A 24,903-nucleotide genomic window follows, 5' to 3' on the forward strand; every position below is an offset into this window, starting at 1 on the left:
ACTATAGCAGGAGGCTAGTCCACTTGCCAGTAACTAATAAGCTAATTTCATACTTTTCCTCCACCTGTGGTCATATACATGTAAGCACTCATGGGATTGATAGAAATTAAGTAGTCTTGTGATACATCATCATCATCATCGGTCCTCCTCTTACGAGGTGCTGCAAATGAAGTTTGTTCTCCATACCTTCTTGTCACTCATTGCAGAAAGGAGGTCCTGTCCTTCCAAATTAGTTTCAGGTTCTATGAGTTTCTTGAGAGTTGTGATTGGTCGACCAATCCTTCTGTTTGCGTCCAGGTTCCAAAGCAGAAGCTTTCCCGCTGTTTCACTGCTATCTAGTACACGTTGTGATACATATAGATTTTTTGAACTGTATATCATATGGAAGAACCAGAGGGTTCAATGACCTGGTACTCGGTGCAATGACCTGAGAATGATGAACTAAAAATGATGACCCAAAAACACCTGTGGTTGCTCAACTTGTGCCAGGCAGGAAGGACTTAAGACAAAGGGAAGAGACAATCATTTCTTCCATCACAGCAGGCAAAGTGAATCATCTTTTAATCCTGTGATAAGATTTCAGACATGAGTACTTCTCGACCTTGTAGTGTAGTCAGACAAATGATTATTAATAAAGTCTTAGAGTTTGGGTCAATGACCTTTTCAATGAATTTTCTGATAGAACAGATAGAATTAGTGAGTCAGTACTATGTAACTTGTCTGGACTGAAGCTAGGGACACTTTGGCAGTGTTTTCTTCAAAATTTTAAATGTAAGGAAAAATCTTCAATTTGTGGGCATGGTAAGGACACGTAATTGTTTGAATGTAGAAACTACATTTATGATAGTTGATAAAAAAAGGTGGGCATTGAAGTAAAAATGCTCCTATTTCTTATTAAAAGTTTTGAATGAAATAATTTTTGAGGATGTGCAGGCTTTGATGTATGTTAATCCCAAGGGCATGATAAAAACTGTCCATGTGGCATACAGGTTTGTCAGACAATATCTAATAACATCAGAGGAAGCTGTCTTCACCACACGTGGGTCAGTCTGTTTGTGGTGCAGACTTGTACCATCCACAGTCCCAACCCACGCACACACCGCTTCTTGGCACCAGCACTCTAATATCTTTACCTCCACACACTGTGTTGGGAGTGGATCCATCATCTGGTCGGAGTGTGGTTTGGTGTTTTGAAGGGCACACCACATCCTGGCCCTCCCTGGCAGAGTTCTTGCATTCTGGGGCCACAAGACCCTGACATCTTGTTTAAGTTTGTTGATGCCTAGCTGAAGACAGTTTAGAATAGCACTAACAGAGCACAAACTTCTGCCAAGGAAGCATTTCATAGTGTTGTAGCCTTTTGTATTGTTGAAGAATATCTAAGAACATAGTATTTTTTACATGGATCTTCAGTTCACTACCTCAGAGCTTAGACTTTTACATTTCTTTTTTTTTGACAAACACTTTCCAAAACCATAATGTCAAGTAACCTCAAACAAGTATTTACATTTGCATAGCCAGAGTCGCTGGCACATTTCTTGGATTCTAACAGTTTTGGACAGGCGTGCTATTTAGTTTCTATCTGTGTGGGTGTCAGTGGGACACTGTGGCATCCCAAACACTCTGAGTTCAAGGACATTTGAAGCTTCAGCTCTTTTTTCAGTGCCTGCCTTGATAGCAAGATGGAATGTTGCTTTGAACTTCGCATTTTTAAGCATCTCAGTCTAAATACTATGTTTTCAATTGTGCTCAACTGTTTGAAATTACTTCAAAGTCATTAAAACAAACAAATTATTAATTCAACAAATAAAAAGTTGAGATAAATTCCTTCAATCTAGAGTTGGAATTAAAACAGGATGTTGCAATGGAAGAGGATTCTTCTAGCCTCCGTTGCAGACTCTGAAGCGGCTTTTTTGGGGGCTAAATAATACACTTTTTGCAGCCACCCCGTAACTATCAGCCATCCTGTAACCATCAGCCATCTAGGCGGCTGATGGTTACAGGATGGCTGATAGTTACGGGGTGGCTGCAAAAAGTGTATTATTTAGCCCCCAAAAAAGCCGCTTCAGAGTCTGCAACGGAGGCTAGATTCTTCAAGGTTTCCTTAATTTGGGATTTCCTAAAATTTGATCTTGATTCTTTGGCCAAGGCCTATCAAAAAAATTGATAGCCATGTTCCCTTCTCTTTTTAAACTATGTATACATTGCATTGGTTAAAAAGCCTTCCAAAGCACACAAAGGGTTAAGAAGCCTATTAGCATTAATCCAGTGGGCGGACCTCTCCGTACCTGGTACCAGATCGTACCACGATCTCCCGCGGCCACACCGCCGGTGGGACCATTTCCTCCGCAGGTTTACTATCCTCCTCTCCGGTTTGTTCTTCTTACCCATCTTTCCTGTGTGGGCTAGCACAGGGGTGACGCTTCCTCTCAGGGATAATCTGGGGTTCAACGCTGAGTCCTGAGTAAACTGTGACCTTTCAAAATTTGGCAGGGCTAAAAAATTTCATAAGAGACACTCCAAAAATATGTAGATAGCACTCAGAAAGTATAAACCCCTGCCAAACCAATGTAGTTTGACTCACAAATGTATCTTTACCCAAGCTACCAGTCATCCTTGGGTAGAATATGCATGCTTGTGATCTGCAGTTGAAAGGAGGCTGCTAGGGGGATTGCTCTTCCTCGCACCTTTTAACATCATAGACCTTCCTGGTTGCGTTACTTTTCAAACACTACTTTGTTAATAGCGCCCTCTTGGCGATTTTGAAGGAAGTTTATGTATCACACTGACGGCCTGCATGTTTAAGTCCAGGCTTTTCAAAGCTATCTAATGAAAAGGTCCCTACCAAATTTGGTAATAAGGGATTCCCCCTTCAATAGTTCTGGGAAAGAACAGATTTTCAAACACCTTTACTCGGGGTTACACTGGAATGTGCTGTTATTTGCAGTAGCTTGTTTTTCTAAGTCTGTAAAGAAATGCCATTACTAAAAGTGTAAGACGTGGGCAAATTTCCCATGTACTACTGCAACCGTCAGCAGAAATATGAAGGTCAGGCTGTCCTGATGAAGTCTCCACCTAACATTTCTTGACAACCTCTCAAGGTTTGGATTCCTTTCTGAGGACACATGTCACAATAAGATGTACAAACACTTCATTTTGATTAACAAGCGATGAACTTGATAAGGAAAGAACAATAACAGAATTCAAAACTTTCGAAAAACATCTTGTTTTTATAACAATGGCTTCAGGAACAAGGTAGCATTCATAGCAGAATCTTATAGGGGCGTTGTCAAGTGGTGAAAATATCAAGGTTAACTGGTAGAGGTCAAAGCCGCTTGTATTCTGTGAATTTTATGTTGAGAATGTACCGTTACACAATGTAAGACTTTCGAAAAACATCCATAGCAGAATCTTATACATATAAGTTTATAGGGATTTGTCAAGTGGCAAAGACTTACAACTACGACTTCAAGTATAAGATTTCAAGGTTAACTGGTAGAGGTCAAAGCCGCTTGTATTTTGTGAATTCTATGTTGAGACAGGCACATATTACATCAGAAAGCAGGATGTCAGGTGGCGTGTTCATAACAGGTGTTATAGCAGGTGCATAGGATAATGAGGTCACCAATTCTAAGTCTAACACGTTTTGTGTTCAACAACTTATCTGTTGCTAGTGAACTTGTCTGTTGAGAAAAGAATGGTGTTTAATGCTGATAGCTTTGTGTAAAGATAACAGCAGGGTACTAAATCTCAAAAGACCCCAACTGGAGGTCAAAGCCGATATTTGTCCCACAAAGGAAAAACATCTGTGGGGATAGGATGATGTCATGTGTGGGGGTGTTAGGCACAGTGACACCGAGGAGGGGGTGTTGTGACCTCTGCAGCGAAACTGTGTCTGACAAATCTGTTCCTAATCCTCCACAGGGGTATAATACATCCCTGCTTTTCCTCCTGAGTGTGGGATTCTGTCTTCAGGCAGGAAAGCGGGTCAGGCTGGAGAAGTGACCCTTGAAGATGCACCTGTGACTTGTCTTTGAACAGCGCTCTGTGGGAGTCACAGATCTGTGTACAAATCTCTCTACCTTGGTGGCCGCTTCTCTCTTGTGCCCTGTCAATTACAGACAGCTCCCTCTTATAATAGGTTACATCAGTGTAAACCTGAGGTTAACCTTCTCAAGGCTTAGGTAGCTGTTTGGCATAAAATTTGTATCTGTTAAGGGGTTAGGCAGCAGGGAGAACGTTAAACTTTGTTTCGTTTTTAAGTTTCAACTGAATTGGGTCACCTGTGGTCACTTGACCTTGTACCTTGTTACTTGAAGGTCAAAAAAAATTATATGAGCCAAAGATGGCCACTTTGAAGTCACTGTTTTTGGTTTAATGGCCACGGCTGCGTTGGAATTTGACTGTCAACATTTATGTGAGTGATAAAGAATTCTATAACGTTAGGCATGCAATGATAACAAAAGGTCATACAAATTACAATAAACATTCTAAGGTGAACATTGTTTCTAACCATTACACCAAACTCTCTGTTTTGAACCAAATCTCTATCTTAGCCACATCTAACATCTGCAGTGCATCGTGGGACAGGTCCAAACCACTCGGATAACAAAACAACGAAACAGGTGCAGCTCACATTGCAAGGATTGTTTCCACATATTTTTCCGATAACTAAGATGTATAAATATCAAACTATATAACCCTTGGGCAGGTTGACCTGTTAAGGAATGAAAACAAAGACATTTATAGGGAACATAGAATAAAGGGCTGGAAAGAGAAATCTACAGCATATAATGTAATCTCGGGTACCTTTCCAGATTATGTTTCAACTGCCTGAAAGGGTTTTTATCTTTAGCGTACTTATGTTTATATACTTTTAGTATTATTGCTAAGGGTAGATACAATACGGAATCATTATCTAAAGCAGAAATCCATTCAAATCTCGCTCATAACAGTACAGAAACCCTTGAGTTAAGTTCAATGCCAAGGAGAATGCCAGGCATGTAGTGGTGAATAATAAACAAGGATGTGGTTCAGAGCTTTGTTTTCAAAACATGGCTGGTGCTGGGGTGTGGACTGGGATGGGGATTAACCCATTAAGACATGTCATCTCTAAGATAACACGGGTAATGAGACCTTAAAGTGGAAAAACAAAAATATTGATAGTCCAAGTTCGTTCTCAGCTACTCTTGCTAACATTTTCTAGAGACATATGATTTATAACTGGAACAGTACTGAGGTAAAACGCTGTTACCTTGATAAATGACTCTGATTTCGAGCCCTGAGTTTTAAATATAAGGAAGTTCAATGCATGTTCATACTCCACATACTAATCTCATAATAGCCACACACACATCCGACTTGGATAACAAAACTGCAGGCCTTTATTTTTGTGACTGCTTTGATAGACTCCGCAATCTATTTTAGAACTTTCGCGGGATCAGAATAGAAAGCGAGTCTATTTTAGAAGCGACGTTTTGGCAGCCGGTTGCCCCACTTCTGAGCACAGATATTTGTCGTATTTCTGTGTGGGTGGGTGGAAGGATTGCAGGCGACGAATTCGGCTTCCTTTTCTCTCCATGCCTCGCATGCCCGGCATGTCAGGGATAGGTGTTGCTCCATGAAACCACTGGCACGGAGTAGTACTTGGCACAGAATATTAGCACGCCTGCAGAACGTAAGCATTTATGGTCGTTTTCGCACATCTAAGGTTGACATCTCGTATTTAGGTTCATATATTATATGTAGTTGTGTCAAAAGAGATATCTTATGCAATGGCCTTAACTCAGATGCAACGTTGACCAAAGAGAACAAAAGAGAATCGGCAGTTCTAATAGGTTTAAATAGCAGGCTAATAAGCATATGTGCATTACGTTCTGAATACATGCTCAGAATGTTAGACATAACTTTTCACACCTTGGTCTCCATTAAAATTTCACACACCAGTGGAACAGTACCAGACTAGCACTGCTTTGGTGAATGTCGGTTAATAGTGAAGACCTTTAAGTTTCTGTTCGACTTGGGATTGAGCCAAACATGATAACATGTGGCCAAATGCCAAATAGGTGTCATTCTTCTCCAATCAGTTGTTTTATAAGGTGATGAAAATGTGAGCAAAGACATCTGGATCATTATTCTATTGACTTTGATCAATTTTGTAAACTACCAATATATATGCTGAAGGCAAGGAAGGATTGCTTATAAACAGATGGCTCTAACCTAAATATCCTTTGAAAAAAATGCAAACAAAATTTGTACATCCAGGAATTACTGAATTGACAATAATATGCAAACATTCCCAACATTTAAGTTGACCATGGCCTTGATTATAGGTGGGTTAAAAATCATGTAGAAAGATACATAAAATTTGGACCTGTCAACAAATTATTAAGGTCACATATCTTGATGTATTATGACAAAAACAAAGACATAAAAACATTGCATAGTTAAATGTTTTGCCTTTGAAATTTGAAAATGCCTTTCCAGATCAACTTGGCAAGTGTTAAATCAAGTTCAGCAGCAGTTGTTGGACAGACCCAATAATAAAGTCACCACCTGACAGCTGTAGGGAAGTTTGTCTGCTCCAGTTTCTGGGCAGAAGTCTCCTGAACAAACTTCTCCTGACCTCGGGGTCATGTAGGCAGGATGGGCTAACTGTGTCAACCATCAGGACAAACTACTCTTTCTCACATCGCTGCCCAGGTTCAACAAGTCTTACAAACAGTTGTTACTACCAGAGTCAGTTGTGAGGTCCAACATGGTTTTTCTTTTGGTGTAATATATTGGTGAACTGGGCATTCGCTGAGAAGACTAGCTTGACTGGACATTCCCTAAAAAGACAGTTGGAAATTTTCAACTTTGATTTATATAACTTCGGATTAATGAATCGGCTTGAAACATAGGATTCATAAAGGATATCCCACCCTTTAAACATATTTCTATTAGCACAAAAGTTGAGATTTGTGCAGTGGAGACTTATTCGGAGGGTGGGTATTCGTGGGCAGTCGCTAAAAAGACTTTCACCTGGAAAAGATAATACTGACAATTGTTTAGCACAATATACATGTAAGGTACATGTAGCACAGTAGCAGGCAATGGAGACACAGTCATGTAGTTCCACAGGGTTATCATAGGTCAGCTGACTCAGATGACCCAAGGTCGTCCTGTAGGGTTCTATAGCTGCTACTGTGTTGCCCTTGACACCAGCTTGTACAGACAGACAGGCTGAGTGATATATAGTACAAGGCAAGGACCTAGAACTGGCCAAGGACAGGTACATTGTACTTGTATCTGTTGAAAACATGCAAAAGAGAGTAAAAGACTACTTTTTTAGCTTTTTTTGTATGTTTCAAACTCCCGGTAATAGGGAAGATCAGATAGGTTAAGGTTCTCTTCAGTCACTGACGAAAGGCAGCGGATGCTGTTTGAAGTGTTTGTTTCAAAATTTCTATCCAGTTGCTTGAGAAACTGTGATTTGGCATACCGTATTACATGTACCTGGATGTCTAACTTTCATCAACGTGTCAGATAGGTTATCATTTTCAATGCATTTTTCAAGATTTTGCCTTTGCGTGACAACACCATCAGTCTTATTTATTACACTAAGTTCATAAGGCTGTACTAAAAACTTAGCAGTTAAACTCGACATGTCCCTGTGAACACACAGCTGGGTCGTGACACACAGCGGCGGGGTTCGCACGCGCCCGAGAGGTGACGCTGCCCCCCCTCCCCAAAATGTTACTGTGTCTGTGTTATGATGGCTTCGGACAGGTATCTCGAGCCAGTTTAGGTTCCCCTGTTATAATCATCAGGTAATACCGTACGGTAGACAGCAACAACATGTATGTGATCTCTATCTGAGCAAAACAAGAAGGCCAGGCAATGGTAAAAGTAATGGTAAAATCTCTCTGCTTGTAAAACATCGCTTATTGTAAGCTAACATGTTACAATCAAACAAGCTTGGTAATAAACAAGAGATTCTGGAGACCTGCCCCCCCCAATCCCCTCAAAAAAGGGGAAGTGAAGTTTTGGAGCTTTGTGAGCAAACAAAAGTGTTTGTGAACATTTCTCACAAAAGAATGACACAACTTCTTTACTTTAACGTTCCTTTACGCCCGTCCAGTTTTGGAAACAGCACAGAAAATTCCAGTCGAGGTCTTTCGCAGTGAATCATCCATCCCGACTAAACTGTTTCTACGACAAACGACATTGACCAAAATATAGGTCGTTCATATCGCACACTTGTCACCTTAACAGCTGTGCTATCGAAACTTCCCAACTCCACATACCAACTCACACTGCCAAAACCTCTGTAGGCCACAAGTATGTTTACTCCGTCAAAAACAGACCTCCTTTTCTACCGACACTGCATGGGACCTAATATAGCCACGGGCAAGGGTGTACAGCACGTGGCGGGGACACCCGGTATCGGGGCCGGTAACGACTTCACAGGCCCCGGGAGAAACGAGATTCCCCGTGGCCGTATCGAGGGGAGGATGTGGTCGTGAACTATGTACTGTATGCCACGGGCTCAAATAGCTGGGGTATTTTGGTGCCTTATTCATACCGGGTTCTATAGACTTTATTAGAATGCTGAGTGCGTTTAGTTTACTTTTGTACACATCGATTTTGTTTCATGTAAATGTTGTATTGAAGTAACTCGCCAGTGCTTTTTTGCACCTGTACTTAGGCCAAGTTAATGAAACAAACAAACATATATGTCAAGTTCAGGTTTGTCATATTGAACAACAGTTACACTCAATGTAAAAACCTTGCACATGACCTTTTAGGATAGGCATAGTATTGCTGTCAATTTATAATAGTGACAGGAATCAAAAGATTTTTGACAAAAAAACTGACAAATATTGAATGCTAAATCATATTTGATCCATGTGTAGCAATTAAAAATAATGTCATTCATAATTCCAACATCATTTATAATTCTGTGGTCCCAAACTATTCTGAGCAACCCAAGCTCGGGGATGGATGTGGTCAACACCATAGTTCCCATGGAATGCGCACGGCTAGGACATTCCGTATGACTGTCAGTTATAAATAAGGTGAAATGTCAAGTTTCATATGACATGGTGGGCAGCAACATGACTCAATTAGTCTTGTAATGAGTCAGCCTTGTGAAATGACAGCTTGCAATTTGAACAATAATTTGAAATAATAAATTTTGCTTCCAAAAGAACTAAAGTAAAGCGCTGCTATCTTTGAGGTACAGCTGATTTAATAACGCATACATGTAAGTCACCTCGAAAATATGTTTCAGCATGTGTGAAGTATTGTATCATTCAAGTCAATATAAATGGCGACATCACAACAAAGATACTTAAAAATGCATAACTATGATTCCATCTGAAATCTTTCTGGACATGCAGAATAAAAAATAACAGGTACCCCAATGAAAAAATTGAACAATAAGTAGGTTAATTGCTAAATCATATGTTAAAAAGAAAACTCAAAAAGATCTTACGGGCTAAAAATCTGCCCTCCCTATGCAAATATCTAAAATGGAATAGCCCGTGGGTTACCATGGTGACCAAAGTGTGACCACACCCAGGATACACCTGTATCCTCTCCATTCACACCTTCTACCCCCTGTGACAGGTCATCCCACCACCTACACCATCCTGTTTCATGGCAGGTCACCTGAGGACACTTCCTAACTGTCCCCAGTACCGTCTGGGACATTTCTTATGGTCTCATGCAGTCAACATACATAGTTACTGTCCACATACACAGTCTAGTGGCCACCTTTGCATTGAGAGGTACATATACAGTCAAAACTGTCCAAGAAGACCACTCTGAGGACCAATAAAATCTGGTCTATATGTGGACAGGTGGTCACTATAGACAGGATTCTTAATGCTTGTGTCAATGACCAACCTAAACGTGGTCACAATAGCAAGGTGTTCCTTATATAGAGGTGGTCACTTGTAGGTTTGACTGTACTCTCTCCTTTTGTCTTGGATCTTTTCCATTGACTAGTCCCTTACACAGATAGTTTGCCATTTCCGTATATGACAATACCACATAGTTTCGATCTCATGGATATCAGGGACCTAAACCAACGCTTTAGGGAATCCCTAGAGCTTGTGGAAAGTATGACACAGCCCTGTTCTCACCCTCTATGTCCAGCGTCATGCTGTGAGCCCCTGCCAGGGAAGCTTCTAGTAAGGAAGTGTTTGAATCTGCAGGATTAGTCTTATCAGTCGGAGAGCTTTGCACAAAGATGGGGCAATTTCATGGTCAGATGTGGAGGAGATATAAGGTGATTGAGTAACCATGTGGGTAGCACAGTGGACGGTACATGCGGTGGTGCAGTGGTCTGCAATCCTGCAAAGGAGTCCGTACTACCAATGAGACAAAATCTGTGCTCATATCACATTATGGTAAATTCAAAGACATCACTAACCCACGGTAAGTAAGAAACAACAGAAATTTTGAATTAATTGGTTTAACTGTACTTCAATATTCATTCTGAATGTTCACCTTGAATGTTCAATTTGAAGATCAGCCGATAAGTAACGTTACCAGTTTCTACTGAAGATACGTGTACAGGTACATGTAAGTGATCACGATACTGAAGACAAAGACAGAAGACAGCTGGAATAGCGCATGGTTTCTTGTTTATTCAAAGTCGAAAACACTACAGCAAACATCATGTCCAAGATCACAATCATGATCAGCGAGCCTTCATTTCTGGGAAACCTGTGTCTGTTTCCAATAATCTGGCATGCAGGTGCTGTCAGCCCATCTCAGCCAATCGGATCTGGCATATCTCTGGGCCTTCTGAGGGAGTTTATCTGTACCATAGCCCGTAGGGAAGGGACAAATTTGTCCTGAGGTCGCTGTGACTCATCCAGTGGTTCCAAACAGTCGACATGCTTCCGCACATTCTGCGGCTACCTGTTCTTGTCCTTGGCTTTGGAGGACTGACGCCGTTTGTTTGTCTTTGAACTGCTTGGATTAGAAGTCTATAAAAACATCCTGCTGTTGTCTATAGTGCATGGTAAAGGAAGAGTTTTGAATAACTTTTCAACTTGGATGCATCTATGGTATTACAAATGTCTTGCAAGCTAAGCATTTTTGGTAAAGGCTGAGAAAGAACAAAGTAACATTTAGGATACTATTCAGTCTTACACCTGTACATTTGAACTACAAATGGAACTACAAAGACGACGTCAATTTATTGTATCATACTGTATTGAGTAACAAACTACAGTGCATTAAGTTTTTTTACCCTTTCTTCAAATGAAAGCACTGTTAAAGCCTCTTCTATTTCCACTTGCCCTGGAATGTCAAGAGTTATGCATCAGCAACAGGTGTCCAGAAAAAAATTATCTGTATTCCATGAACTTGACTGGAATGTTGAGGGAATATCCAAGGAATTCAAAAGGTCATCTTCCGGAATCCCTTGGAATAACATGAAGGAACAAGTCTAAGACAAAACGATTACATAACTCAATAAAACATCATAATCTTGTTTTACACAAGTATGTTTCAGAAAGGCACTTTAGCTGCAAGATGTATGAACAAAGTACTAGCATTAAAGATGCAAACTCTGCTACAGATTGCAGTTATTCAAGACATCTTCAAGATTGCTGAATTCCCAGAAGACAATGGAATCAGGGTTTAAGATTCCTCAGTCTACTTCCCAACCTTACCAGGCAACGAGAGGATCAGGAAGGAACTCCCAGGGACCTTTGTGGTGATTCCAAAAACTTACACCTGTCTTCAGAAATCCCTCTTAAAAGTCCTGAACGCGAAGAACAAAATCCCACAAAACCATCATCTTATCTGCCATTAACGTAGAGTGACATCCTTTCTGAGAATCCCTTTTCTTCAAAGAACAGAAGAAGTCTTCCAATAAAGACTTTTGTTAGGTTCCCCTTCCAAGAATCCATTGGGAATTTCTTCACAGGAAAAAACATATTATTTCAGGGAGACCAATACAAGTACTTGTCTTACCCCTATATCTATTTCTCCTTCTGAGAATCCAAAGGAAACTCCTGCAAAAAGCGTAAGAGACAAGTTCAGGAAGCTGCATTAGGCGCTCTTCGCAGCCAACCATCCAATCGCTGCTGTAGGTTCGTTAAACACACTTGAGTCGCCGTTGGTTCGTTAAGTACACTTAATCTGACTATTCCTGTAAGAAACGTTATCCTAATGGGGTATCCTGAGCATAAAGTGACTGTGTAGCGAATCTTCCACCAAAAACAGACTTCTTCACTCTTCACTTGCAACTTCTATTGTCAAAACAATGCTCGGCTCTTTAAGGTCTAAAAAAAGAGATACAACTGCCATCTTAGGTCTGATAATTTGCAGTACCGTGGGACATTAGCTGGCTTTCTTGAAGATTTTCTGTCTGGATGGGTTAGTCCTTAAAAGGCTAGAGTTAGGCTGCTTGAACCACCCACATACATTCCACAGGCTATACACTAACACCTTTGTGTAAGAGTACTAAGACATAGTTTCTTCCCTTTTTTGTTCCATGTACAAATGTGGTCAAGTGCAAGCACAAGCTATTATATCTGTAAGAACAAATACTGGTAAGAAAGAACATTAACTAAAGGTATCTTCATGGTTGTGATAACAAGTTGCAATGAAGCCAACATCTTTTAGAAGAATTTGGATGAATAGTGCTTAAACATAATGTCTTAATACGGACAGCAATAAATCAATAAAAGACTTAAGAAGGAACTGAACTCAAAAACATAAAGCTTTTAACTAAAACCTTGATAAAAAGTAATGTCTGAGTAGAGACAGTTGTATGTCTCAACAAGGCTGCCAGCATCTTAAAGCTTTCGGTAAAATCTTGATAAAAGCTCTTTAACATGTCACAACTGAGACATGAGTACATCTTTAAAAGACGTAACAATGCATTGAACCCAACCCCCGACATCCTAAAGCTTTCAGTAGAATCTCGGTTCAAAGTGCTCAAACCTAATATCTAAGTGAGGACAACCGTTCTTTCAAGAGGGTCTGCACAACGGTTCCGTTCAATGCTTTATGCTGAATTCAGAAGAACTCACATCCAGCTACAATCAAGAAAGGCAATTACGCAAAATTTGGCCGCCTTGCTACGAATTCTGTGAGTAAGACGGCTGTCCCTACGAATTACGGGAAATCAAAATAGGCTGCCTACGCCTTACGGAAGAGAGCGTGCAGACCCTTTTTAAAAGACTGGAGAAGGCATTGAAGCCAACACCATAAAGCTTTTAGCAGTCATCCATGACAGGTGTGAGAACTTAGGGCCTTAGAATTGGTTCAGTACTCATTCTACACAAATGACTAACCATACAACAGGAACGAAAACACATTTAAGTATATAAATATCTAAGTAGGGCCAACGGTACATCTTTAAAGAAGGCATTGAAGCCAACACCATAAAGCTTTTAGCAGTCATCCATCAGCCGAAACAGTCTGGTTCAGCAGGTGCTTCCGTCCACTGACCTGTGGTGACCCCTGGTCAGACCTGGTTACCTGCCCACAGGACATGGAGCCACCATGACAGGTGTAAGAACTTAGGGCCTTACAAAATGGTTCACTCATTTTTTTTAACATCATGTAATCCATGTTCCTTATATATTGTATTACTCATATAGCATAGCATAATTTTCTTAAATTAATTTACTAGTCTTGATATTTAGTACTGCTCAAGAACATGCAATACATTGTACTTGTAAATTGTTGTGCAATAAACTTTGACTTGACTTTTACACAAACGGCCAGCTATATAACAGGAATAAAAACACTTTTAGGCCACTAGAACAAAATTACTCGTCCGTTGTACAGAAGACAAAAAATAAATGTTTTTTTTTTCATGCTTTTGACCAAATCTTTTCATTGTCACAGAACAATTGCATTCACTTCTGCTTCAGAACTTTGGAGCTGAGCTTTGTATCATATTCTCCTTGTACCTCCCAATAAGAATACATATATGTCCAAGGAAGTCCAAAGCAACTGAAATAACAACCTAGCAAAAGGTATGACCCTACAGGACTACTTAAAATTCTTTCTAAGTCCTTGGAATCCAAGACATCCCAAGAACTAGCCAGAACCTGTCTTGAGCGATGTGGCAAGACCAACTGTTCCCCTTACACAAGGACAAACACATCTCCTCCCTGCTATTTTCCTTGTAACTCCAACCACTACCAAGGACAAAGGGATTAAACCAGGTCCAACTCCTCTACCATATACACAAGTGTCAAGGTCTTTCTTAGACCATTTCTAAGCAATTTCTGGCCAGTAAGAATTACATGTAGCACCAGGGGACTTGCCTGGGTGTCAGATGGACTGAGGGGTTGGAGCAGTTAGCAGCTAAGTAGTGACAAGGCGAGGCAGGTGGCAGGCCAAAAATGTCCCTAATTCTATTAGCCCTGAGCTGGGGGGAAAATGCATTAGGAGTAAGATGTTTGGACGTTGTATTGTGGAGCTGAACTCCAACAGCAGACACTGCCAGACAAAGGAGGTTGATAAAGGTATGATGGGCAGACTTATCCATATCCATTAAGAAAAATATGGCTCTTTGATATTGTCTTTATCTTGTTGAGGACATTGAGAATTGCTTGAGAATAGGAGAGGATATATTTAGGGTAGGAACAACTACGTATTTTTGACAGATCTATAGGGAATTCTCTTTATAGACAAGTGCAATTTATTTTGTCAGTTTGTGTTCTGGACTCCAACCAATACCAACCTTTAAGATACTGTAATGAAGAGACAAGAAGATGGTAGATAACAATTGTTACAGTAAAGTCAAATATCATACTTGAATATTCGAATAATGATGATGGAAATACTGATTGAAATACATGTACCAGAAAACTTTAGTAGAGAAACAAGAATTAGTTATAATCATTCTTACTTTAATTCCTATATTTCCTGGTATCAAGAATGTTTATTGTTCAAGTCTGAATAGCAATTCATAGTTGTCTCTTTGTCTTGCCTGGTTTAAAGCATCCTGTCCCTACCTCTCTGTCAAATGGTATAGTCCCTCAGTGATTGGTCACCATTCAATGCCAATCATCTATGGGAAATGGTAAGTTACTACAAACATAATTGACTGAGATAAATCTAACTACCTGTCACATATCAATTATATAACCCTTCTATAGAAAATCAGATTGGCGTGGAATAGACATTTCCTGACCTGTCCAGCTTTGGCTAATTTCTCTTTGTGAGGAATAACATCCTGTTTTGTCATATAGACCTGCCTCGTTAACAACTGCCAAGGATATTTCTAGTTACACAAGACACTAGACATTTGAAATCTGTGTGGAAACTCGTCCAATAACTCACACTGTTGCCAGTGCTGATAACTATGACTGACTGTTGGATGTGCTTTGTGTACCTTTTGGTTGTTTGTATATATTCAGTGGATAGGAAAAGTATCTATGTAAAGTAAAAAAGGGGGAGAGAAAAGAAATAAAAGGAAAAGAGAGGACAAAAAGGATTGCCTGTGGGAAGGAAAGTCAATTCGATTAAAAAAGGAAGAGAGATGGAGAGAAAGGAAAAGATGTACCATAGAAAAGGGACATCTCCTTTTAACAAAAGATGAACTGATAGAAAGAAGGACAAAGGGTGAAGAAGACAGAAAAGGGCAAAGAGGAAGATAGATATGGACAGAAGAAAGGACAGGAATAGGAGGATAGGACAGAGAGAGAAAAAAAAGAGAGACAGAAAAATGAGAGAATGGTCCATTTACTGACTGCCCACTATACTGAGAAACAGGTAGGAAGCCTGTCCAAGATTTCTACAGCTCCTTCATCATAATCAACAGTCTGGGAAAACACACCACCTGTCTCCTCTTTCAACACCTTCTTGACCAACACTTGAAGGTGAAGTCAAGGAGCAACTAAGAGCAGACTTGCTTGTTTGGCAGCTACTACTCTACCATTTCTTAGAAAGCTAAGAAATCCGAGAAAAATGTACCTTCCTTTCCAGAAAGCCTGATTGATATGATATGGTGATTACCAGTCTTTGGAAAGTAACAAATAAAGAAAGGGTCTGTTTACACAACCAACATATCGAAGTCCTGTACATAGCACTTTTAAGGTCACAGTCCATTAACTCTTTCGATGTAGAATTCATTACCTCAGCAAAGAAGGCTGTCTTTTTCACTGCTGTTTGTAGTCTAGATGTTGATTTGGATAGATGGATGGATGGATGGATAGATGGATGGATGGATAGATGGGTGGATAGATGGATGGATGGATGGATGGATGGACTGATGGATGGATGGATAGATGGGTGGATAGATGGATGGATGGATGGATAGATGGATGGATGGATAGATGGGTGGATAGATGGATGGATGGATGGACTGATGGATGGATGGATAGATGGATGGATGGATAGATGGATGGATATATTGATGAATGATCTGAGCGAGTGAATTAGTGATTCTGAGCAAGTGAATGTTTTATTGGAATCATATCTGATAGGACTCAACTGTTCTTTTTACTACTAGCAATTAGAACAACCCTTTGGGACTGTGCTTTTATGCAGATAGAACAACAATAGGTATCATACTTCATGAAGTATTCAGTATAAGGAGCAGGTTTGAAAGGCTTTATATAAAGTTATCAGTAGGCAACGTTTCCATATGATTTAATAAACTCTTTGCATGAGACAGTAAAAAGATCCCCATTATGTTGGGGCCTCCCGGGACTTTCTGTTGGAAGTGGGAATTTTGGAAAGAAACTGCAACGTCCTAAATTGTTAAGCAACAATTACAATGTAGAGGAAACTATCCCGCTCCTTAGATTGTGCATTTCAATATTCTGTGCAATTTTTAACTCAACAAAGACATCACTTGTCACTCATGTTTCTTTCTGTAAAAACACTGCACCTTTTGGAGATGCCCCTTACAAAAACAGCATACCTAATATAGAGAAGATTACAATTGCTATCACAAAACATAACACTTGTAATCTGAAATAAGCCATTATTTTGTTGACAGCAATATCATTTCAGTGATTCACTATATCAAAAGAAGCATCCCACCAAGTAGTCTTAGATATTGGCAACCAGAAGTCACCAAGAGTGCAAACCGACACTAAGGCAGTACTTTAAGAACCCGTTTCTTAGAAACAATTCTAAGTTTCGCAGCAGACAATGCGTCCGTCTGCCGACATGTCATTTGTGCCCCTTGACTTCACCTAGAGTGGTGGCAAGCATGCTGCAGTAGACAACAGTGCTTTGTCCACACCCCATGTTTTCTTGTTATTGTACCTCAGAGTCAACTTCCTCTGACTGACAGCACAAAGCCATCTGAACTATTTAGGATGAAACTCAACACTGTCATTCAAAACCTGAAATACCTAATTTCTGAGGGGGGTAGAGAAATGAGCATAGAGCCTTAATATTTGGAAATTTAGAGGGTGGTTATGAACTTTTTGATAAAAAGGTTACATCTTAAGTCTGAACAATCTAAGGTTGATAATGATTTTACCTGAAAGGACAAGGATACTTCAACAAGTTGCACAGAAACTCTACCCTGTCATTCAATGCCTGCAAAACTTTGACTGGGAGTTGGGGGTCTAGCTTCCAACTCCAATCCCTTCTTCACACTTCTTCAGACTTTTCTTAAACATTCCTCAGAGCATCTTAGAAACCTGTGTTTTCCCTTTCCTTGCCAGACGTCATGACCACCCGACAAATTGTACAAACTTCATGCCCATAGTGTTGAAAGACTTTTCACGCTCAGTTACCTTTGTCAATTTATGAGAGACTTTGGGCGCCTTTGGTTGCATCTACTAGTTGTCAAGATGCCAGATCTCATTTTCTCTATACACCTGTTACAAAGCCCTGGCTAAGGAGTACTTTGGCTTTGGGGCCTTTGGGAGACTTACATGTTTGTTATTTTACCTCTGCAATTTTGGAAACAAAGAACAAAGAGATTATGACACCTGGCTGAAGAGGTAGACTAATAAAACAGGTCCTTCATACGTGACTCCATAATCGCTTTGTTTGTCAGAAAGTGACCTTGGGAAGATTCTATATACATAACGCATGACGGTGTCGATTTACGTACAGATTTTTCGATACTGTTTTGGAAAGGAAAAGGTGGGGACACACCTGTCTCAGGTACACTTCCTGACCTAAAACAATTCAGAGACAATAGGTCTGTATTTTCATCTCCCATGTCCCATGTTAATGCACCCTATCAAAGTCATTGTCATAGGGCATGAAGGCAGTTTTCATCAAGTCAAGTTTTGCTAATATTTCATATCTTAAGTAAACACAGCCACACCTTGTGCATTTCAGATACTAGTAACCTACCAAACATTTTTGAAAATGTTCTATTGTCCTTTATTAGTTTCCAATGTAGGTGGCACTACTCAATAATTGTACAGTGTATACTAGTCCATGCGCCAGTACTGTACAAGACCCTCTTCAAACCAAGCTATGCGAATCTGGATTCAACCAGGCAAGGGACTGATCCCGATTCAATCCATCAAATCCACAACCTGAGGTGGATTCTAGCTCTCACACAATAGAAGGATTTCCCCCAGCGTATCAACATAACAAAGTGGCGGGAGTTAAGTTACAGGTGGTACTAGCCATCTATAGAGGTGGTCCTACACACAGGATGTGACAGTCGTGTTGGTCAGCAACATTTGTTTTTGTGGCTAGCACCACAACAAAACAATATCGTACAGGAAGGGATAGACTTCTATTTATCCTGCTTCCTCCCATGGAAGGAAACACAAACGTTGGTCCCATGGATGTGTGGAGGATTGTTTTCTGGTGGTCCAGTTGATATCCTGTGGCCGCACACATTGGGAGGTAACCACTGTGACCACAAGAAAGGTCAGCTTGTGGACAAGAAATGGGAGGTCCCACTTATGATTCCAATAGACTTCCTGTCCATGAGTGAACAGCGTAGAGTTAAGAGGGTCCACACTTCTTCTACCTGTGTCTATGTCCAGTAAGGTTTGCAGGTTGAGCTGTTCGAAAGGTGCTGACTTTTCTTCCTTGAAAGGTATGAAAGTTATTAGTATTTTGTCTAAAACAGTTACAAAAACCTCTTGTTTTTAAATGGCGATAAATAGCTACTAGTATATGTTGCAGTAAAGTAATTTGTAAGGTGTGTCAGTGTAGATTTTGTCATTGTCAGTGTCCAATAAAGTTTGCAGTTTGTAGGGCTGTCTTTTGTGCTGACTTTTCTTCCTTAGAAGGTAACGGTTATGGGAACTTTTTTTCAAATTTTGATTACGTTATAGTAAGTGCGATTTCTTGTAAGGTTTGTCCTCATCGGTGTTGATTTTGTCACTGACTTCGATGAAGTACAGAGTTTCTCCGATTATGTGTCTACACCTATAGGGTGTGACCTCTGTACCTGTAATTTTTCCAGTATTTAGGCGCTGTCCACCCGAGTTGACGCTAAGTCCCCCCCGAGAGTTGAAACAACGTTCTTATCTGTCCCCAAATCTACCAGCGAAGGTTACCACGATAATGGGCAAATGAGCCTTAATTCCCGTCTCTTCTTGTGCGCGCCACGTGATCGCGTCTGCCTGATTTCGCTAATGCCCTCGTCTAAACCTGTCGCCTTGTGTCTGGCGACTTGTGGGTATCCCGCGGTCAGCCTGAATTGCATTTGCATTATTAAGTGGGTGCTGACAGCGACTGCCCCCCCACATTTGCGTCTATCCGGCCATAGCGTGGGATGCCATACTTCGCTTAATGCACCACGACGGGACTCTGGGGACGCCGGATGGCGCCGCCACGGCTGCGGCCAGAAGAACACAGTCTAAATGACTAAGACCATAAGCATCTTCCTCATCGATAACAACAAAATTGATACGTTTTTTTTCCTAAAGAGAAGTCGCAGCGTACGTTTCCATGGCGTCCACTTTCCTCGGACTAAGACTCCGTCTAATTCCGTCTGAGCGATGTCTGTGATTCGTTGACGTCATGGCTTTAATCAAACGGGGCTAATACCCACATTAACGCGGTTATGTTGTCGTGGCGTGTGCGGGAAGAAAATGGCCCACTCAGAGACAGGTAGGGTTACACGCGCACCTGAGTACCACGGTAAAAAGCGCTGTTGGTATGTTGAAATCATTGTCACATCGCGCCTTTGTTAATACATTATTGAGATATTCTCCATTCTTTTCCATATTTCACAGAAAGAAAATGGAGATGCCTTCTGAAATGATTTGGCATTTACTTTATGAAAATTAATTTTTTATTTGCTTTAAAAAAACAACTAGTATTTCAGGGTAGTCTTGAAATACAGTTGTATGGACGGTTTACTGATATTGCTTTTTGTAACACGGAAAGTTTTTATAACTGTTACAATAACATTCTCCTTACAGCTTCTTTTTTCACTTCGCTTTACACAGCTAAAAGTTCTCGAATATGAACAGATTGTTACAACTTTCTATAAAAAAGATACATTCTATCTGGCCCTTTGATTATCATCCTAGTGGGATTTTCTGTTATGTAAACACAGTTCCTAAAGAGCTAAAAGCCTCCCATGTTTGATACAACCAGCGAAATCCCCTCCTTAATGACAAATTGACCGGTTTGATCCGCCCTGTGACAGAGGAGGTTATTGATGAGCCGTCTGCGGCTGTAAGTACCACTAATGAACCAGGATTACCCACCCTAAGGTGGCCCTAACAACCCCACGATCCCCCGGCTAAACGCTCTGATTATCCCGCTGATCAGCTGCTTGTCTTTGGGTAATCAGACAGGTCGCCAATGTCATTTTTGTCTCCAAACTTCTCCCGATATTTCTTTTCTACACTGACAAAAAGTTACAAATGTTTCCTATAGTCTTTTTCTTATCATACACTATTTCTCTTCATTGTCACAACCTTTGAAAATAATTTCAAGGAAGTATAATTGTGTTTAATGATGTTGTGAAATTTACTTAACTAAATCTAAAATCGACAAAATGTGGTTATAATCATGATATATTGCACTGTGTACAAAGACTTGTTCTGTGATATGTCTGGAAAAATCTTTGTCTTCGAAGATGTCACCTGGCCATATACCTGTTCCATACAAACAATCCGATACTTAGCTGTGACATATCTCTACAAACAGGGTCGATAACGGCGGACATATGCTAGTGCTTACACCTGTCAGCTCCAATATTTGTGAGAGTTGATATCGAGCTGAAGAAAGGGGGCAAAAGGACCTTCCACCCATGCTGGGCTATTAAATGCACATTCAATTATGGCTTTAATCTCCAGCTGAGCAGGTCGCGGACTCGGAAGCGCCACAGGCTCTCCGCACTGGAGCCACTCGTTGTAACGCGATGCTCCCGCGGTGCCATCCAGAGTCCCTCGCCACTCGCCACATCCCCTGGGTTTGGGCAATTAATTACCCAGGTTATCCCCCGGGGACATGGGGTAAACCCTGCCATGCATGTCATGTATCTGTCAATACAAAGTTGGTACGACTGCGAAAGGACAGCTCTTCTTTCTCGTCTCTGCAGTTCGCGGTGAAGTGGGTGACACTGATCCGGGAGCCGGCTCTGAAGGAAGGGCGTGAGAAGTTCCAAGGACGTCCGTGACATCATCTCTTTTCCTGTACGTACATTCCTGTTTTCTCCTTTCTTTTTAATTGACGTAGCACTACACGAAGCAACTTCCTTGTGGACAGAATCAATATTGGTAGTTGTCCATTGAAAGCACTGATCTCTTTGTGATGGCGTAATATAATTAAGGTTGCATGCCACCCTCCTTTAAACCCAACCACGAGCAACCAGGCTTCCACACGAGAGTATTGATTAGGGATACAATCTTCGCACGTCTTTTGAGCGACAACTTGCTGAGAATTAATTCTCTGTCAGACGTCATTGTGTCCTTTGTTACTTATCATTTATAAAGTCGTTTACAAATTTCTACATCAATACGGCATCCTGTTCATTAGTACTATAGTGACAGGACTACAATTGTCCTATCGACTGAGGCATTTCATGCCCTATTGACTCAATCAGAGGGAAATAATAGCAAGAGAAATGTTTTCTATTATTGGCAGTTGTAGGTCATTTAAGGAGAGGAAAAATCAGCATATTTGTGCCAAGTTGCTGATTTGACATTTGTATTGTGCAATGTTGATTTTTCAGATGAATGCATATCTTAGTCTTAGAATACGTTCGTGATGGTTCAAATAGAGCATTCCCATGCCAAACATGAATGTAACATAAAAGGTGTGCATCTTAAAAAGTGAAGCAATGTGTTTTTTCCACTCAAAAAAAGATGGAGTAACAGAAGAGGGTACTTTTTACCTTAAACGATTATGACAAATTCCTGCGACCCTATGTGGCAACACCATCTTCAGTACTTAATGATATACGTTTTTTGTAACCACCAAAATCTTGATATTACATGTCTTTTAGTCTTATACATGCACACTGTTTCTGGCTTGACCTATGATTGTTCTGGATGCCATTTATCATCTGCAACAAATCACCTGTCAAAGCTCATCAACTATTTAAACGTGACTCTCTCACAATATAGGTTACACCAGTCTTTGTGGCATACCTGGTAAACTGGGAAACCATATGGTGTCACAAATCCGATTATTTCTTTCAGCTGTAAAGAACAAGCTACTTGTGCTCTATCACCAATGTATAAAGGAACCGTTTAGTTTGACGCATTCTTCAGTAAAAATACTGTATGTTGGGTTCTTTGGTAAACTGGTAAACCATAGGATGTCGCAAGTCTGATTATTTCGTTCAGTTAAGACAAGGAGGTTTAATCATGATTAAACCTCCTTGGTTAAGAACAAGCTACTCATGCGTTATCATAGATGTATAAAGGAACCCTTTGGTTTGACGCATTCTTTAGTAAAAGTACTGTGTTTTGAGTTTTCAAGTGTGGGACTGAATTCTATTGAAGAATGGCCACCGTTATCAGTACTGTGTATGTTAAGGTTCTGTACTTTTAGGACTAGGGTAGGGCAACCTTGTCATCTAAAAGCGGTATTGTTCACCACTAGACCACCGCACGCTACCGTTTTCACCATGTTTGTGCGATCTAAGGACTGTGGTGTGTAAGTCTTCCGGTCCATTGAGTGGAGGACACCATGCCGTGACACGGTCCCCGTCTGTTTTCCCGCGCCGCTCCCTCGACGTCTGGTTGATGGCGCTGTCCCATTCTGCGGCATCACGACATTCGCCACTTTGCGCCCCAAGGGCTTAACAATTACTGTCACTTTGAGGGCACTTTCGTGGTCAGGCATGCATGATCAACATCAAGAACATATAAACCTCCAAATTTGGTCAGGCCATGTCAGATCTTTTATTTGGTTTGGAGCATTTTCCACATGAAAGTTGTTACCATAATTGATACTTATACCAGTGCATCAATAATAGACTACTTGCCAAAATGATCTTTATAATTTAGATGTTCATTCTTTTACCTGACAATACTGCAAACTCTATCTGACCAAATCACTGGCATAAAACTGTTCCTAATACGTTTAGAAGCATACGCAAAAGCAATTTAAGAACTGCAATATAGTAAAATTGCATTTTTCATAAATGTATAATCAAAAACGTCCGAACAAGTCCTATCAGCTCAAAGGTTATTCTTTCCTGAATTCAATCAAACTTCCTGCAAAACTGACTTTTTTCAGGCACCAGCCTCGTACCAGAAGGGCAGCCCCGGGGCCTAAAACAGGTTGCTCCCACTGGAGCATCTTGGGAAACAGGAAAATGTCCTCCATTAAGGATTCTGACAGGTAGCATCTGACATGCCATTATCAACCTCCTACTTACTTACAGCGCAGGCCATTTAGCTCCGAGCCTGCTACCGGCAACCGCAACCTTGGCACGGAACCTACGCTATAATCCGGCCCAGCCATCAACCAATTACACGGAAGTGTGTGTTACCCTACACGTGTTAAAAACCCGCTAAGTGTTGTTGAAGTCATTTTCTTCCTGACCACAAGCCGCTGATGACAAAATAAGTGGATTTGAATATCAGGGCTGGTGGGTAAAAATAAAAAGTGACCAAACTGAGAAAAACTGCGACTCCATCGCAGAGGAATCTCTCCAGGCCATGGAGACAGCACCTGAAAATAGCCAGGCAGGCGGATTGGTGACCTCCACGACCTTTTAAATGCTCATGTGAGCGTGTAAATGGTTTCCCACAGATGGGAAACTTGAGCAGCTCCTCCACATCTCCTCCCTCCTTTAATAGACAGGTGGGCATGAGAGAGTTCCTCTAACAAGGTACCACAACATGACGACAACTCCCCCCCCTCTCCCGACAGGAAAACCCCTCTACTGCGGCTACTCTGCTGCTGCGGGGAAAAATCCGAGCCCACAACGTGTGCTGTGGTTAAACAAAGGGGGATGCTTGGGTGCCAGGGAAGCCAGGCTGCTCAACTGAAAAACAGGAAGTGGGGAAAAACCACAAAAATTTGGTCAATGGACCCCACGCTCATTACCTATGCAAGCCCCCTCCCCCTTGTGGCTTTCCTCCCTCCGTTCGCAACCTCTGACTCCCTCTGCATCCATGTAGGAATGTTTGCTCTGTGACATCACACATGCTAATGACCCCACAAGCGTCCCCGGTACCCATCCTCCAGCTGGTTTGGTGCTGGCATGCTCTCCAAGCCCAGCTAGATGGTACAGCACTAGACTGCTGGCAAGGTTGCAGGGACCCCTCCAAGTTGGAGCGCCACTTTGCCATTGGAGTCGGGCCAGACTTACCCCACCTATTATCTTTTGTGGTCAAGGTGAGGACGAGAGATGCGCTGCAGGCTTCCCGAACAAAAGGTAACCACGAGTACCCCTCCATTTTCGTAATCGTCGACGGGTCTGTTTTCCAACCACGGCGGCCACCTCGGCACACCGGCTGGGTTACATGTTGTTGTTGTATCCCACCTAATTTTTGTGGTTTGTGGAGGAAGCTCTCCGATCAT

The 24,903-nt window shown here is 41.1% G+C and overlaps 2 protein-coding genes across 5 annotated transcripts in view; one reads left to right on the forward strand and one right to left on the reverse strand.

The window, feature by feature from the left end:
• Positions 1–24,903, reverse strand: part of LOC136433253 (transcription initiation protein SPT3 homolog) — a 101,811-nt gene that overhangs the window by 66,037 nt on the left and 10,871 nt on the right. The gene's annotated exons all lie outside the window — the stretch shown is intronic.
• LOC136432358 (runt-related transcription factor 1-like) overlaps positions 1–24,903 on the forward strand; it is a 76,803-nt gene that overhangs the window by 20,770 nt on the left and 31,130 nt on the right. The window contains exon 2 of one of the 2 annotated variants that reach the window (XM_066423944.1): positions 21,464–21,557. The gene's annotated coding sequence lies outside the window, so the exon portion shown is untranslated. Of the gene's footprint in view, positions 1–21,463; positions 21,558–24,498; positions 24,758–24,903 lie in introns of those variants that run through there. The other variant, XM_066423860.1, reaches the window with a different exon arrangement.

This window comes from Branchiostoma lanceolatum, chromosome 1, assembly GCF_035083965.1.
Source record: "Branchiostoma lanceolatum isolate klBraLanc5 chromosome 1, klBraLanc5.hap2, whole genome shotgun sequence".
NCBI lineage: Eukaryota > Metazoa > Chordata > Leptocardii > Amphioxiformes > Branchiostomatidae > Branchiostoma > Branchiostoma lanceolatum.